Source organism: Crocodylus porosus, unplaced genomic scaffold, assembly GCF_001723895.1.
Source record: "Crocodylus porosus isolate Cpor-Errol unplaced genomic scaffold, CroPor_comp1, whole genome shotgun sequence".
NCBI lineage: Eukaryota > Metazoa > Chordata > Crocodylia > Crocodylidae > Crocodylus > Crocodylus porosus.
This window is the reverse complement of record NW_017728909.1, coordinates 17,745,493-17,755,697: the sequence shown is the minus strand read 5'-3', so window position 1 is coordinate 17,755,697 and position 10,205 is coordinate 17,745,493. Positions and strand designations below refer to the sequence as shown.

Genomic DNA, 10,205 nt, shown 5'->3' with positions numbered 1-10,205 from the left:
TACCCCCCAAAAAATAATTAAATAAATAAAGCTGAAGAAGATCCTGTTTTAGGGATGTCGTATTTCATACGCTCTTTCTGAGGATGTTACTTTTGGGGATTTCATTTCTGGGCAAAGCCATATTTCAGTGTCCTAGCAGAGGAAAACACAAAAGGTAAAAAAACCCGGCACCGACAGCAGGAAGTACAGTGGATTTTTAAAACCCTTTCAAGTGTAATAATTCTTTCAGGTTTAATGTTTATATTCACTTCTGTGTCTTGAAATATATGGGACTAGATTGTCACAGCCCTTACTTAACTTCACAGGGGAGTCAAGCCTTCCTTATCCTCCTACTCAACTCTGATGATTGCACATGTGGCTGTAGAAGCTACTCACCTGGCACTCCTCCTTGGGAGGAAACCGAATAGAAGCAGCCTTATTCTGCCCTTTGCTGCTTCTCACCCTGCAAACCTGACCAGTACAAAAGCAGAGGGTAAGCTGTGTGGCGGAAGAAGTAGCTTCTTCCTTCCCCAAGGTGAAGGCGTGGCTGCACATGATGCTCTTAGTTTGGTTCTCAGATGGTGCTGTTACACAACGGGCGGATCTGCGCATGAAAGTAATGTGATGCAATAAACTCCAGAGAAGTTTGAGCCAGAGTCAGCTGCTCCCAGGTGAAGCATGTACATATGTAGCTGGGACAGGAGCAGTCTGACCCAGGGCAAAGTAGCCCTGGGCTGGCAGCAGGCTCAGGGGGTCAGCCCCAGGCTCTGGGTGGTGATGTCGGGCAGTGTCAAGGGTGGTTGGGGCATGAAAGTACTGAAGTGCAGAGTGCTGGCAGGCATCCCCTGCACTTTAGCACTCCTATGCCCCAGCTAGCCCCTGTCACCATCTACGCATGCATTTTGTCACACTTTATTACTCCATTGTAAGACAGACTGTCCCCCATAGTGCTTCCTTATGGCAGAGTTAATTTACTGAGCCCTAATACCAGTGCACATGTAGACAGTGACACCTTATTGTGGAGTTAATTAGTCAACTCCACAGTAAAGTGCATGTGCAGATGCACCTACTGTCTGTGACTCAGGGCAGAGCAAAGTTATAATACAGTCAAAAGAATATGTGCACTTTATGCTACGGGCCATTTCTTGCTGTCTCACTTCTGCAGGTAGTCCCATTGCAGGCATTTGACTCATTTGCATAGCTGCTGAAATGCACAATTGGATATAATACAATATAATAAAGCAACCAAACAAAACAAAGAATACAACCATGGGAGAATAAATATTCCTTGGAACTAGCATCAAGGTTATATGTTTAATAGTTTTCCGCTTTATTGTCAATCATTTGAATCTCTTAGAGTGAGGCCAGACATTTTTATAGCAGTTTCTGTTTAGCATTGGACATTTGAAGTGGCACAGCAGAAAGAAAGGCGAGTTTTTAGCTATAAATTGTGTTTTGCAAAGCGAAAGCTGCATAATAATGAATTATATAAGGGGGGTTTTTTTCTTCCTATTTTCATTTTTCTTCTTTACCCAAGAAAGGACCAAATCATTCTGAAAACACATTAAGAGTCAATGACAAAGTAATAGAAAATGCTGACATTTGGAAATATCTTTCTGAGAAACTTCTTTAAGGCCAGGTACAGACGTAACACTTTTACTGGTATAAGTGATCAGAAACCAGTCTATAACCATAACAGGACAGAAGTTCAGCACACAGAACTAGTTTATACCCAAAACACAAGTACAGACCACATAGACTGGTTTAAAAATGGTGGAACCTAGTCTAAGATGTTCACCCCCTGCACCAAAAGGCAAATGTGTGTTCTGGTCACTACCAATCTAAACTAGATTGTGCTACTTCTATGAATCGCTTCCATACAGGTAGATAACCTGGAGATAAGTAGCACAGGTGACATCCATCATACTGGTTGTAGCAGAGGCCTATAACCTCTGAGTGCAGTCTGCAGGAACAGACCACAAGGTAATGAGTAAGGCATAAACCCCGTACCCCAGCGGGGCAAAGGAGCCTAGAGATAGGAAGAGAAGGAGCTAGGCAGAGGTCTAAGGCTATTTTTATTTTGGCCACGATCTTGTAGGGAGAAAGAGGTCTTCAGAGAGTTTTAGACAGAGATGCCATTCACGTTGCATTTTTGATTGTGTATGTACTGTGAGGCATGGGACTGACTGAAGGGGTATAAAGAGGCTGCTGCAGGTCACTAGGGAGACACTGAAGTCCTTTGGTAGACTTAAGAGTGTTGTCAAGGACTAAAGCCAAAAAGACCTGAGTAGGGTCTGATCAGGGGTCGAGACTGCAGGACCCAAGAGGAAGAGAGAAAAGTAACTGGGGCTCAAAACAGAGCTCTGGTCATGATTAAAAGTAAAGGATTAGGCTGGACTAGTCCCCAAATTATGAGCTGGTTGGAGGGAAGTCCTGCTAGGCTCACTTCAGTATTCTGAAGGTACCTTCCCAAATTCATATTTATCTTAAGCAAAGCATGGCATATGAGGACAGGATGGTACCCTGGGAAGCCTGAGTGAGAGACAGTACTACTGCCTGTTAGGGGAGCTACTGTTGGAAGCGTATCCTATTATACTGATTGGAAAAATCACATGAAGATGAAAAGGGCAGTTGCTAAGTACTTTGGCAATCAGTCAGATTCACTTTACTGGTTGTTATTTATTATTATTGACAATAATTAACACAGCAAAAGCTTTATATTTTTATAGTGACCTTTCCCTTAGCACCCAAAACACCTCTGGAAAAAGAAACCTTTTACTTTCCATGGAGCTACAGCCACCTCTGGGGGCTGCACAGATTTATAACATACCCCTCAGACATATTTAGTGTGCTTACCAATCACTGTGTAATATAAAATATAGAAACAATCTTATGAACAGGTATCAGAACTCAGCTTAGCCACCTCCTAGTCAAGTGCTGTCATCACTAGCCTCCAGGGTCACCATTTAGTGCTCCTGCTTGGGCCCAGTGAATCTTACATTTTTTCTATGCAGTAGCCCGTTTTCAACAGGATGTTTGTAAAGTATCTTTGTAACCTCCTATGATGTTCGAAGCGTGGGCTTTGCTCTTTTTGGCCATCTGGGCAAAGCCATCTCCTTTCAGGTCAACAGTTTGTCTTTCATGCAGAAACCTTGAAAGGTTCCCAGGGATTTTCACCTGCTACATCTTGTTGGTACTGGTTATTGTTGGGAGGATGTTTTTAAGTCTTGCTTCCCCTAGTTCCCTCTTTCAACACTCTTGCCTGGCCTCCCATGTGGGGGCTCTGCCTCCCCTACACCCCATCTTGCACCAAACAGATAAGTTGGTCTTTGGCCGCAGCTGAGACAATGTCCGCTTACTCTTGGATGCCTTACTCCCAGATGCTCTCCCTTTTCTCCTATTATTGACTCACTATGTCCAACTCTTTCTCCGCTACTTCTCTCCCCAGGCTCACCACTGTTCCACTCCACACCAGCTGCATCTGGGATCCACAGTTTTGTCCCAAGTAAGAGTTCAGGCTCCACTGAGCCAGTGTTATCTGGGCATGGCCCCCCCTGGGGTTGCCACCACTCACCCCCGTTGGGGCTGTAAATTGATCCTGGCTGCTCTGGGTCTTCTGGTGGACCCACTTCTGGTCCTCCCTGAATGTCATCTGGAGGGTTTTTTATTCCCCATTCCAAGGGCCAGTTGGTGAACCAGCATCAGCACACTGCCATAATGCATGCCCACACTGGTGTGGCTGCACATGTCAGCTCTCCTGCAGCCCTCTGCAGCCACTTTGGTTTTTCTGCCTCTGACCTCAGTGCAACCCATCCTTGCATAGCAGCCTGTCTCCTGCTGTGCCTCTGCCCACTGGCGATGTCCCATTGTCTCTGTGCCTCTCTCTGCTCCTGGCTGCATGGTAAGTCTCAGTTCATGGCAGTGTCCCTGCCACAGTTCTTCAGTGACACTAACGATTAGGACCCCTCTCTCTGGGGGCTTAAAGATATGGCTTCAATTCCCTTATGTTAGGGAGGCCACAGAGCATGGCCACCCATGTTCTTGATGAATGTTCTAGCCACCACTAAAACACTGTATAATCACTGGTACCAACATCTTACCTGTAGCTCAGTCAGTCCAACTGGCCTTTGCATTTGATTTTGTATTTGAACTAAAAGTCAAATCCATTCAACCTGAAACTATTATCCACACCCCGCCCCCCCAACTATAAACTCTATAAAAGGGGGGGAGGTAGGGAGAGAACAAAGATACCCCAAAATGAACCCCTCTGAATCTGATTTGACTGAAGAGTTAAGTCAAATTATCCATATTTGAGTTACCCTTCCAATCAAGTGTTCCTCCTCCACTGAGGATAGCCACTTTATCAAATAACACTTGGGTTGCAAGTTTCACCCTGGTGCTACATTCATTTATGTGCGGCATTAAGATTTGTTTTATGGCTTATATGTGCCATTAATATAACCTTCTTTAATAAGCTGATCTGTCCTAGGACTTCATTTGCATTGTACTGTGGAAGAATTTATCCTTTTGGGGTCTGCAGAGGGAATTATGGGGAGGCACTGCCAGACTAATGCCATGTACATGGCACTATCTTGTATGTGCACTGCAAGTGTTCATGTTAGCAAGTGCCAAGTCAAGTCTTGAGTTAAGGTGTTTCCTGAGGGCACAGCTGAAAGGCAACACTCATGTTATAACTAGCACTAACTTTCCAATACAAACATGTTCTCTCAGTCACATTGATCCAGACCAAAGTACAGGTAAGAAAACAGTATATACTACTAATTTTATCTGTGATTGATTTCTTTCATTGTTTTAAATGCCTAGATGTTGAAATAATATCCATAAAATGGTTGGCATCTTGTTTTCATCAGTCAGTGAAAGGAATATGTGTAATGTTGTATTTCTCTTGGTCATTTAGAGCTGATTGACTTTAATGGGGATTACTCTCATGAGTAAAACTGAACATACGCAGAGTTTTCACAGAATCTATATTTTTGTATTTTCTAATGAAGAAATGTTTAAAGATAAGTGCCGTCCACAATGCTCTTGATGTTTTTTAAGAAAGTGTCAATGTTTTGAGACTAGTTCTTAATACAACAGCAGCATAGAGACAAAGGAATTGGCTTAATTTCAGTGTTAGTATGAAGTATACTTTGAATGTAGCTCTAGCTGCACTCCTGTTCACCCAAAACATAGTCTATAAAGAAAGTTAAATAAGTATTTTGCATTTTAACTGGAAGCAGAGCTATATGGCTACCCAGCGTGTCCTCAGGTGGTGGATAGAGGAATGACCTTCAGGGAAGGTTAGTTGCAAAATAAGCAGTGGTAACTCTGATGAATAAGCAGTTGTGGATCAAGAAGTGACAGCACAACCAGGATGTAGTGGGGACAGCAGATAGCAACACTGTCCTTGCTGACAAGCCACATATATCCTTTGATAGTCCCAGATGATCACAGGGATGCCATGATTGTGACAAGAAGCAAGATAAGTCCGACTGTGCAAAATACAAAGGGACTGGTTTGTTGTCCAGCACATCAAAGAACATTGCAAGAACTCACCTGAACCATCTGCTTCCACTTAGAATCATAGATATTTAGGTAGGAAGAGGCCTCAGAATGTCATCTAGTGACAAAGCCCCAACTCAAAGCAGGACTATCTCCAGCTAGATCTTCCCAGCCAAGGCTTTGTCTAGCTGGGTCTTAAAAACCTCCGAGGAAGGAGATTCTACCACCTTTCTGGGTAATCTGCTCCAGTGTTTTTCTACCCTCCTCATGAGAAAGTTCTTCGTAATATTTAACCCAAACTTCTCTTGCTGCAACTTGAGCCCATTGCTCCTTGTCCTGTCATCTGAGAACAGTCCAGCTTCATCCTCTTTGGAACCACCCATCGGGGAGTTGAAAGCTTCTATTAAATCCCCTCTCAGTCTTGTTTTCTGTGGGCTAAATTGCCCCAATTCTCTCAGCCTCCCCTTACAAGTCATGTGCTCCAGCCCCCCAGTCATTCTTGTTGCCCTCTGCTGGACTCCCTCCATTGTGTCTGCATCCTTTCTTTAGTGGGGTGCCCAAAACCGGACACTACTCTAGGTGTGGCCTCACCAGTACTGAATAGAGGGGAAGAATCACTTACCTTGTTGTGTTGCAAACACTCCTACCAATGCAGCCTGGTATGACATTACCCTTTTTCTCAACAAGGAGACATTATTGGCTCATATTCATCTTATTGTCCACTGTAACACCCAGGTCCTTTTCTGAAGAGCTGCTGCTTAGCCTGTTGACCCCCTAGTCTGTAGTGGTGCATTGTTCCATCCTAAGTGCAGGACTTTTCACTTGTCCTTATCCAACCTCATAATATTTTTTTGGTCCAATCCTCCAATTTGTTGAGGTCTCTCTGAATCTTAGTCCTACCCTCAAGGATCTTCCAGATGTAGGGGTGGTGATAGCATTCCAGGCTTTTCAGGTGGTCCCTATAGATGAGCCAAGCTTCACAGTCATAGAGGAGAACTGGAATTACCACAGTCTTGTATAGTATGAGTTTGTTCATGTCCTGATGTTGTGATCATTGAACATGTGATGATTCAGTCTTCTGAAAACAGAGATGGCACATCCATTCCTATACTGGATCTCCTCACAGATATTGGCCTTGTTTGAGAGATGGCTGCCGAGGTATGCAGTGTTTAACATACTTCAACTCCTGTCTGTCAATGAGGATCTTTGCTGGAGGGAGGTGACTGGCCCAGAGCAGGCTGGTGAAGCATCTTTGTTTTTCCAGCATTAAGGGTCAGTCCAAGGCATTGGTATGCTTGAGAGAGATGCAGTTATGAGCCATTTCTAGGTCCTCCTCAGTATGTGCAACAACCGCACAATCATCAAGGTACTGAAGTTCTACAAGTTTTAGCAAGGAGGCAGGAGGGATTGAAAATGGTCCCATCCATCCTTTACTTGATGCTGATGCCATGTGACAGATGTTCATGGAGGAGCATTGTGATGACCACAAGAAAGACAGAAAACAATATTGGTGTGATCATGCCATCCTGCTTGATGCCAGTTCAAATGACAAAGGGCTCCACAGTGGAGACACTGTATAGTATGGAGGCAGTTGTCTGATCATGAAGGTGTCTAAGGATGGTGATAAATTTCCCTGGTCAGCCAAACTTCAATAATCTCTTCCATAAAGGTTAACAGTTGAATGTTTTGGTCAAATCAATAAAGGCCAGGTACAGTTCCTGGTGGTTTTCTGGACTTTTTCCTGGTTGTGCCACGTCACAAAAATTATGTCCATGGTGTCACTTGATCATCTGAAGCCACACTGAGACTTTAGAAGGATTTCCAGTGCATGAGGGAGCGGTCAGTTCAGCAAAATTCAAGCAAGAATCTTCCATAGTGATGGAGAAGTGAACAATAACTTGATAGTTTCCACAATCAGACTTATCTCCCTTTTAAAAAATGGTGATAATATTGGCATTCCTTAGATGTGCAGGAATTTCCTCAGTGTTCCAGATTTTAAGAACATTTGTTGGTCGTAGTTTCCCTACTTACTTTGAAGACTTTAGCTGGTATGCCATCAGGGCCAGGTGCTTTGTTGTTTTTCATCTGTTTTATTACCTGGTAGACTTCTTCAGAGGTTGGTGGACTGGCAAGTGCTTCCATTACTGGATTCTAAAGGATGGATTTGATGGTTTCATCAGTCATCATTGATTATTGGCTCAGGAGCTTTTGGTAGTGCTATTTCCAGCAGTTTTTAATGGACTTGTCTTTGAGGAGTGTACTACAATCTTCAGATTAAGTGGGGTGAGTCTGGTTCATTACACAGCCTTGATTGCACTGAAGAATCTCTGCATGTCATGATTGTCAACAAATTGTTGGATTTCTTTTGCCTTCTCATCCCACCATTTGTTTTTGATTTCTTGAATCTTTCTTTAGACTGCAACTTTAAGCTGTCAAAAAGTTCCCTGCTTCTGACAGGATATAAAATGGTTTTGCCAGTCACAGATATTTTTTTCTTTTCTGATTAAGGATGTTTTTGATCTGAGCATTGTTTTCATCAAACTAATCCTGATGGCATTAGGTGATAAACCCAATTGATTCTGTGACCATCTCATGGATGGTATCTTTTAGAGCTAACCAATCTTCCTCAACACCGGTGTTATAATTTTCAATCCTAAGATTGGAGAGTTTCTTACTGAGATGTATTTGGAGGGCTTTGCGATGTCTAGTGGTTGGAAGGCATTTGATGTTGTACTGTCTTCAAACTGATACGGGTTGCTTTTGATATTTGGACATGATTATTTCATTACATGATGATCAGGCCAGCATTCATTGATTTCTTTCATCACAAGCATGATATGGACATTTTTTAGACCATGTGCTTTTATGATGATGCAGTCGAGGAGGTGTTATTGTTTCAAGCAGGGGTGTTGCCATGTTGTTTTGTACTGTCACATTCTCTGAACATAGTGTTAGTAATGACAATGTCATGCTCTGCACATTTACCAAGTAAAAGTATTTTGTTGGAATTAGCCTTGCCCACTCCTTCTTTCTAAATTACCAAATCAGTGGTAGGTTTTTTTTTTTAATTTCAGCCAACTTCAAGCCAAAAACAAGACCACCCTGACCTCAGTCATCGAGCTCCAGTATGTTGACAATGCTGTAGTCTGTGCAGCCTTTGTATGCCTGAAGACAGGTTCAAAGACTGTGACATCAGACCTGAAACCAAGCTCATGGTTTATGAAGCAGTTGTGATCCCCACCTTACTGTATGGAGCTGAGATGTGCACAACATACAGGAGACAACTCCTTTATATAATACTTTGGAGAAGTATTATCAGTACTGCCTGTACTTGAACCCAACATTAGTGTGCTCTCATAGTGTCCTCACAGAACAAGCATCGAGATAATGATTATCCAACATCAACTTTGCTCGGCCAGCCACATCATTCAGATGTCCAACTCCAGATTCCTGAAGCAGTTTTATTCTCCCAGCTCAATCAAAGTATACATTCAAGAGGAAAGCAGAGAAAGTCCTCCAAAGACATCCTCAAGGCCAACTTGAAAAAAATGTAACATCTACACTACTCATGGGAGAGTATCACCCAAGACCACCCCAAATGGAGGAAGAGTCTGCTTTCAAGGGACAGCCCTTATGAAAATCTCCGTTTTGCCTTATATCCATTTCTACATTTCTAGATACATCCATATCTACAGACATAGATATAAGGCTGTGCGAAACTTTTGACTCATGTTTCACCATTTCAAAGGAACAGTGTTTCATTTTGCTGTTTCAAAGCACTCTTCCGTTTCATTTTGTTGAAACTCTTTCACTGTTTTGATGTTTTGTCCATAGGCTATAATGGGGAATAATGAAAATGCCTATAACTTTTCATTTCTTGCCTGATTTAGACGAACCTTGCTGAGATGGTAGTTCCTTCTGAGAGCACGAACAATCCCATGTTTCAAGAAGATAGGTCCAGGGGTTTCTGGGAAACTGCACCTCAAACTATTCAAAGCAAAACTCGTATCACTTGCCGGCAGCAGCCGCATGTGGTCACCCTGCATGCAGATCTGGGGGCCTGCGCCTCCTGGGAGGGCTGCAGGGCTGTGTCAGACTATTCCCTGGGGATGTGGGCCCCTTCATCTGTGTGGGATAACAGCAGGCAGCTGCTGCCAGCTGGGACTGGTGTTTGGCGCGGCTCGCGCCGAGCGCAGAGTGCCGGGAAGATCAGTGCTGTCATTGGCCCCAGGCATCAGTGGCAGCCTGCTGTCATCCCACACACAGATCTGGGGGGCCTGCACCCCCACAGGAGGACTGTGGGGCTGTGCTGAACTCTTCCTGGGGGGGCGCAGGCCCCTGGATCTGCACGTGGGATGACAGCAGGCTGCCACCGATGGCTGGGGCCAGTGGCAGCACTCAAATTTGCCTGGCGCTTGGCAGGGGCTGCGCTGGGAAGAACCCAGTGCTGGTGCTAGCCCTAGCCAGTAGCGGCAACCTGCTGTCATCCCGCATGCAGATCTAGGGGCCTGCACCCCCTAGGAGGATTTGGGCACAGCCCCGCAGCCCTCCTGGAGGGCACAGACCCCTGGATCTCCATGTGTGATTTAAGCAGGGTGCTGCTGCTGGCTGAGGAAGTAGCTCAGAGCCACTGCCATCACCAGCTGGCAGCAGCAGCCTGCTGTCATCCTGCATGATCCAAGGGCCTGCACCCCCCGGGGGGAGCCATCGGGAGCTGGTGG

General features: G+C 44.4%; 1 long non-coding RNA gene across 1 annotated transcript in view; it reads right to left on the bottom strand.

The window, feature by feature from the left end:
* Positions 1–8,760, bottom strand: part of LOC109308193 — a 19,842-nt gene extending 11,082 nt beyond the window's left edge. The window contains exon 1 of the long non-coding RNA XR_002100526.1: positions 8,726–8,760. This is a non-coding gene — a long non-coding RNA (uncharacterized LOC109308193). The remainder of the gene's footprint in view (positions 1–8,725) is intronic.
* Positions 8,761–10,205: the final 1,445 nt, after the last annotated feature.